An 8,120-nucleotide genomic window follows, 5' to 3' on the forward strand; every position below is an offset into this window, starting at 1 on the left:
CAAGAGGTGAAGTCACACAGCCAGTGAGGAGCTGAGTGGAAATCTGACTTCATCTCTCTGATTTCCCAATCAGCTGTGTCCGCCCCACCAGGCTGGAGAGAGAGAGTACACCCACGTGGAAGTGACTTCACACTTCAGAAAGATTGCTACACGCTGATTGAAAGGAGTAGAACAGGACTTTTCTGCACTGAAGGCTGGAGGAATCCACTGCAGGACAGAAATGTGATCTGAAGATGGGGAGATTTGAGTCACAAATCATAGTGGTTTTAGAGCTGGGAAAATGTCGTTGAGATCAGATCAATCAACAAGGCTTTCTGAAAGAAAGGGATGCTGCGGCCTGTTTTGTTTTGTTTTTTTTTTTAAAGCTTTTTATTTTATATTGGAGTATAGTCGATTAACAATTTTGTGAGAGTTGCAGGTGGACAGCAAAGGGCCTTAGCCATACATATACATGTATGCATTCTCCCCCATCCAGGCTGCCACATACCATGGAGAAGGGTTTCCTGCTATACAGCAGGACTGTGGTGGTTATCCATTTTAAATATAGCAACGTGTATTAATACCCGTCAATCCCAAACTCAGCAGGGTCTTAAAAGAAGGGCAAGGTATTGGTAGGAGAATGTGTAAGTCTGTGACCGCCTCAGTACTCCGTGGGTCACATCTTCAATCGGATGTTGAATCAATTATTATTTTTTTCTTTCTGTTTTTATTTGTTGGATCCTGATGACAGTGGGGAGAAGCAGTCCTGGTTATTGTGACTTGACAGCTTTTGTTGTTGCTGCTGAAATCATCAGCCCCCTGCCAGCAGCACCCAGATCTTACAGGTCTGCAGGCTGGAGATACACACACAATACTGTGTTTAAAAAAAAGTCTCCAACAGGAGCTGTGACTCATACACATTTCTGCCGGCATGAATAAAAATATCGAGAGTGAAAGATGGATTAGTCACTGGAACACAATTTGCTTTGGAGAACTGAGTTCCCCACAGTTGCCGCTGTTCCTTATTAGCTTCTGAAATTTGGAAACTGGACCCTATCCTGGTGCCTGCCAGGGATGTGGGATGAAGTCTGGCTGGGTGGGTGCGGGTTTTGTGGGGCAGAGGGTGGACTCAATGCAGCAGGACTGGCTGCTGCTGGTGCAGCACTTCGATCCTACAGGTGGTCTTCACTTGGCTGCTGTTCTGATGGGCCGTTGCCTGGGCTGTTCAGTAGGACCACCTTGAAACCAGCGTCGTCCGTTTTTTCATGCATTCACTCCTTTATTCATTCCATCAGTCCACTGTAAGCAAGGCGGTGTGTTAGACTCTATGTGGGACCCCAAAATGGATTGAAGAGAGGAGCTTACCAAGGAGCCAAGGCCATTTCAAGGGAAAACAAAAAAGACTTCCTAGATGATCCAGTGGCTAAGACTCCACGCTCCCAACGCAGGGGCTGGGGTTCAGTCCCGGGTGCTGCAGTGAGATCCTGCATGCTGCACTGAGAAGATGCTGCATGCTGCGAGTAAAGATCCTGCGTGCCTCAACTAAGACCTGGCGTAGCTAAATAAAAAAATATGAAACAAACAAACAAAACCCCAAAGAGCCAAGACCAGGAAACACGATATAAATGTCTACATAGAGATTTAGAGAAAGGTGAGATCTAGCCCAAGGATTGGCAAACTGCAGGCTGCAGGCTACTGTTTGTATAAATAAAGTTTTATTGGAACACAGCCACACTCATTCATTTACATATTGTCTCCTGCTGCCCTTAGCACTCCAATGGCAGAATCGTGTAGTTGTGGCACAGACTCTACAACCCTGAAAGCCTAACATATTTACTAACTTTGGGCCCTTTACCCAAAAAGTTTGCTAGCTCCTAATTTAGTGTCGGTCACAGATTTTCAGTTGTAAACAACAGAAACTGCCTTAGAATTTTACGAATGGTTATAAGGAGCTCACAGAATCTCAAGAGTGCCCAGGAAGTCAGTCTTGGCAACCAGACCCCAAAGAATGGTGCCCAAACCACTCTGTGGGGTGGCTCCTGGAATGGTCCTGCTGAGCTCAGACACCCGAAAACCAAAACTTCTGCTGTCACTGTGCCCCAAAGCCGGATGCTTCTGCCATCGCTTTGGCCAAGGGTAAGCAAAAGACACACAGACCTGGTGACACAGCAATTCCATTTCTGATTGACAACCGAAAAAATACTTGCTCACAGATACACATGGAAATGCACATGAGGATGTTTGTGACACGTTGCTTCAAAGAGTTTGCAATGGTTTCTAGCACTAGGAAATGGAGAGGTAGGACATAGTTTTATTGGTTAGGGTTAACATTAGCTATAACAAACAGACCATAAAGTATGTGAAGTCTCAGACCCCAAGGATGTTTCATTATTTGCTCAAAAAGGCGTTCCAAGGTGAAAGTTACCAGTGGGTGGTCTGTCTCCTCTCCATGCAGGCATTCAGATCCAGGCTGAGGGGTCCCTCTGGGGTCATCATCCCAGTCAGTTTAGAAGGGAAAAGAGCATGGAGGAGAGGGCATGAGAGAGGTTCTAAGGGTCAGGACTGGAGGCGATACGCATGGCATGTCCTGGCATCTATGGGCTGAAGCTGTTATGTGACTCTGCCTCCCTGCAAGGGAAACTGGGAAATGTAGTCCTGCCCTGTGTCCTGGAGGAGGAGGAAACCATATTTCGGGAACAGCCAGCAATCTACCACCGTGATACATTCACATAATGGAATCCTAAGCAACAGTCGGAAGTAATGAGTTATATTTACAAAGAGCAACAAGGAATGATCTCAAAAAAAAAAAAAAAAAAAAAGAGGTTCAGTGAAAAAAGTAACACAGCTCGGGATGCGTAACCCTGTACCGTTTATGCAAAAATTTATAAACAGCCTTTGGGCTTCCCTGGTGACTCAGATGGTAAAGAGTCTGCCTGCAAGGCTGGAGACCTGGGTTCAATCCCTGGGTCAGGAAGATCCCCTGGAGAAGGAAATGGCAATCCACTCTGGTATTCTTGCCTGGAAAATTCCATGGAAAGAGAAGCCTGGCGGGCTACAATCCATGGGGTCGCAAAGAGTCGAACACGACTGAGCAACTAACTTTAACTTATAAACAAGCAACCATAAAACAACATTTTATCTCTTTATATATATTTTTACTATGTCTATCTGGACACTGCTGCTACTAAGTCACTTCAGTCGTGTCCAACTCTGTGCAACCCCATAGACGACAGCCCACCAGGCTCCCCCGTCCCTGGGATTCTCCAGGCAAGAACACCACTGGAGTGGGTTGCCATTTCCTTCTCCAATGCATGAAAGTGAAAAGTGAAACTGAAGTCGCTCAGTTGTGTCTGACCCTCAGGACCCCATGGACTGCAGCCTTCCCGGCTCCTCCATCTGTGGGATTTTCCAGGCAAGAGTACTGGAGTGGGGTGCCATTGCCTTCTCTGCTATCTGGATACACTCATATCCAAATAAATGTATGGCAGATGGGCAGAAAAAACACACTTTAAATATACCCAAGTGGGTGTCCATGGGAGGGTGGGGAGGGGGGAAGGAGGAGGAGAAATGGGTGATGAAGGCAAAAATAAATGGAAATAAAATAGAGGCCATACTCTGATGTCACTGATGGTGTGCCATGGCCTAAAGAGTGTTGTTAACTAACTGTGTGCATCTGAGGTCCAAATTAAAAAAAAACAAAAACAGAAAGGGGACCAATGTATTAAGGAATAAAAATAATATATTCAATATATCCATTGTAGAAAATTTGGGAAATGTAAGTGTAAAGAAGAAAACAAATACCCATAATCCCACTGCCCACTTAACTACTCTTGTTATTTTTGTACGTTTCTTTCCTGTCTTTTTTGGTATGAATACATAAGACATATTGACAATATTGGGATCACAGTCTATATGTAATTTACTCCACTTTCCTCCCCGTTTATCCATGTGTCTTGACCATGCTTCTATTTCATTAGACTTTGACAGCAGACTTTTAAATGGCTAAATAATTTTCCACATTGTGGATATACTATAATGTATTTCAGTATTTATCTATAAGTGAGAATTTGTTGTTGTTGCTGTTGTTGAGTCACTAGGTTGTATCTGACTCTTTGCGACTCCATGGACTGGAGCATGCCAGGCTTCCCTGTCCTCCACTTTCTCCCGGAGTTTGCTCAAGTTCATACCCATTGAGTCGGTGATGCTATCTAACCAAGTGGGAATTTAGGTCTTTTCAAATATGAGTTATTATAAGTCACACTGCAGTGAACATCTTTGTGAATCAAAGTTTATGTGAACGTGTGATGATTTCTGTGGTTCAGATTCCTGGAATGAGAATATAACTAGGTCAAAGGGCATGAACATAGACATGTGTCCAATTTTTAAGGTGTTCGGTGCATTTTTAAGTGGTGAGATGGAGAACACAGAGAGAAAGTATAGAAGACATACATGTAAACCGTAATAACTTATTAAAAAGTGAGCCTTTGTGAAATCATCACCAAGGGTAAGAAATACAACACTGTCAGACCCCTCATGCCTCAGTATGGCTCTTCTAAACCCCTGACCCCTACTCCCTGGTCTGGGAGGAAACCACTGCCCTGATCCACACAGTAAAAGTTACACTCTTCTCTATAGCTTTGCCATCCAAATGTGCACCTCTAAGTCCTGCGGTTTAATATGCTTTACAGCACCATGTAAATGGAACCATACGTAATGTGCTTTTGTATATCTGGCTTTGCTGGCTCCATATTACATTTTAAAACTTCATCCACACGCTGCTGCGTGGGGCTGTATGTAGTGCTTTCTCTGCTACAACTTCTCTTTTCTTTTCTATGAGTCTGTGTACATTTCACATTGCTGAGGACCTACATTTGTGTGGTAGGGGAAGAAAGTCCTTTATTTTGTAGAGGGATCTTTTTTTTTTCTTCAAGATTTCTGGGGGCTGTAAGATCTCACTGTGCCCTCATATTCCCTTGTAGAGCTGGCAGAGCAGGATTCTTAATGTCTGCATTTAACAGATGAGGAAACTGAGGCTCAGAAAAAGGAACAAAGTTCCAGTTCCCAGTCTCTGCTGCCATACATTTATTTGGATATATGTGTATCCAGATAGACATAGTAAAAAATAGTGCCTGATATATAGTGAGGGCTCAAAAAATAAACGGCAACAGTTGGTATTAGAACTTTCTCCCTTTCAACAGAGGTTCCAGGAATAGAATTTGCCCAGCATATCTGGAAGGCAGGCTACAGTGTAAATGGCACTTGGGGAGGGTGCGGCTGTTTGTGTTTCTGCTGGCTAAAGAGGAAACCATCAGTTTTCAGTAAAAGTTACCACTGAGATTGCCAGGTGTCTGGATTTGGACTGGGCAGCCCTATTTTTTGAGCATTGAGTCCAGGAAACAAACCAAAAAAACCCCAAAAACCCAGACATATAAATGTGTATCCAGTATGTCTGCTGAAACCATCTGGCATCTCTTGCTACAGAATTTCAAGATACACCATCCAGGTCAATCTCCGGGCTTGGCTAAGTTGTAGAATTTACCTTTTATGCACCAGTCTATTTCTGAATCTTTTTCTTCACTTTTACTCCCAGTCCAGGCTTCATGTTAGGAATCTTAGAACTCTGCTTCATTGGAAAAACATTATGGTGAATAGCAGTCCTCTCTGGGGCATCTGCCTTTTAAGAGACAAGCTGGAAGTGGGAAATACTTATTTCAAAGAATTAGGTGACCCTAATACAAGAAGTGCAGATGTCAGATGGCTCTACAGTTGGTTAATTTAGGAGCTCAGTGACATCAAAGATCTAGGTTCTTTCCATCTGTCATTTCTGCCATCTTCAAATGATCAACAATGTCCTTCCTCATGGTGTCAAGATGCCTGCCACAACTCCACGCATCATGGCTTCACTCAGTTATAATAACAAATACTCAATCGAGTATCAGCAGCATCCCATGCACTTTCAAGTTATAAAGTATTTTCATCCGCAAAACAACCCTGTGAGGTAGGAACTCTTATCGGTTCCATTTTACAGACAGATGCATCAAAGCTGGAAGAGATAGTCACTTGCACAGTTACACAATAGGAAGTTGTGGGGCTGGAATTTGAACCCAGGCAGCTGGTCTCTAGAGCTACAATGTCCAAAGTCTAGAGAGAAAGGAAAGGACCAGGTCAGCAGCCAAGCTAGGATTGGAACTGAAGGTCCTAAGCATTTCCTTCTTTCTTTCCTCCAGGCTATATTTCCAAAGCTTTCAGAAGGAATATGACTTGGCAAAGCGCTGAAACCATGAATCAATCTAGTATCTATTATGTTCAGATCAGACCTTGAACCAGAGCCTTCTGGAGATATCTGCTTCTAAAAGCAAGGGTTTCTTTGGACAAGTTTTGACTTGGGGAGTTGCAGGTGGCCCCACTAAGAGTAGCAGGAAGAGAATTGTGTTTTGGTCTGAAGAAATGAACCCTGGTCTGCGTGTGCAGCCTTGGGTCGGGGTGTCCAGCTGTTCTGTCCAATGCCAAGGGTGGAGACATCTTTCTCCTCGTCTCAGAAGGCTGCTCTTGGTGCTTGGAATGGGAAAAGATTCTCTGGGCAGCTGGCCTGACTTACTGAGAACTCATTTGAATCTGGGAAATGATTGGCAATCTGGGACAATCCGATAATGTGATTCTCACCTGGCTTGTTCAACTTGGGATGGAGAAAAAACCACCCGTTGGGCCTTCCCTGGTGGCTCAGTGGTAAAGAGTCCGCCTGCCACGGCAGGAGACACGGGTTCATATCCCTGATCTGGGAAGATTCCACACACTGAGGAGGAACTAAGCCCATGGACCACAACGACTGAGTCAGGGCTCCAGAGCCCGGGAGCCGCAACTGCTAAAGTCCACGTGCTCCAGAGAGAGAGCCCGTGCTCTGCAACCAGAGAAGCCACCACAGCCAGAAGTCCGCGTGCCTCAAGGAAGAGTAGCCCCTGCTGGCCACAACTAGAGGAAAGCCCGTGCAGTAACCAAGACGCAGCAAAGCCAAAAAGAAAGAAATGAGTAAATAAAACTAAAAAAACCACCCCTTGCTTTCTCTTAATTATTATCATTTTAAAAAGCAGAGCTTGGGAAGTAGGGGTGGTCTTCAAATCCTGTTGGCTGTTGTTTAGTTGCTCAGTCGTGTCCGACTCTTGTGACCTCATGCCAGGTTCCTCTGTCCATGGGATTCTCCTGGCAAGGACACAGGAGTGGATTGCCATTTTCTTCTCCAGGGGATCTTCCTGACCCAGGAACTGAACAGGGTCTCCTGCATTGAAGGCACATTCTTTACCAACTGAGCTACAAGGGAAGCCCAAATCCTGAGCCCACAGAATCTGAGAGCGTCTCATTAGGGAATAAGGAACTCTCTGTGTAAATGTTTCCAAGCAGCATTCACTTCTTCTGCACAACCGTGAGACTTATGCAACAGAAACAAAACGGTATTTCCCACTATTCGCGAAGTACATGGTGACAGAAATTCTGAAGTTATCCCTGTAGGAGAGAATTTCCCTATTATTACCGTCACTTTTTTTCTTGCTAAACTGAAAAATTTTTTTCTTCCTCCGTTCTCTCCGTTCTTTTGGTGAATGTTTCCCAGCTAGAGCTGATGTCAGGACCTGCCCTGGAGACAGACAGGGATCTAAGGGGCTTCTAGCTGAACATCCTGGATGGGAGGGGTGGAAGTGATGAGGAAGAAGGGAGGAGAGGTCAGGCTAAAACAGGGAGAGAGAAAAAGGAAACCTCCCCTTGCTTGTGATTCCTTAGTCACGTTTGGTTCAGCGAGCTGCTCTGTGCCGGGATTAGCTGGGAGGCGGCCAGCCCTGGACTAAGGGAGTCCCCGCTGATCACATGAACACCGAGCTCTTGATCTGAGTAGCGAGACCTGGGCAGGCACTGACCTGAGGCAGAGGCCTGGAGGTGCCACCAAACAACTCTGGAAAAGTTGAGAGGATCCCGTTGATTTGTTTGCTTGTTTATTGATGGATTGCTAATCTGGTTATTGCTTTTCTCCTCCTGCTCTGATCTGGAAACACCAGGAAGGAAGGAACCTTATCCATTGTAGTCGCTGCTGTAGCCCAGCCTGGCGCATAGTAGGTCTTCAATAAATACTTGAATGAATGACAGAAGGAACTTGC

The sequence above is a fragment of the Bos grunniens genome, chromosome 13 (genome assembly GCF_055505025.1).
Source record: "Bos grunniens cultivar Pamir isolate PY7600 chromosome 13, Bosgru_T2T1.0, whole genome shotgun sequence".
Lineage (NCBI taxonomy): Eukaryota > Metazoa > Chordata > Mammalia > Artiodactyla > Bovidae > Bos > Bos grunniens.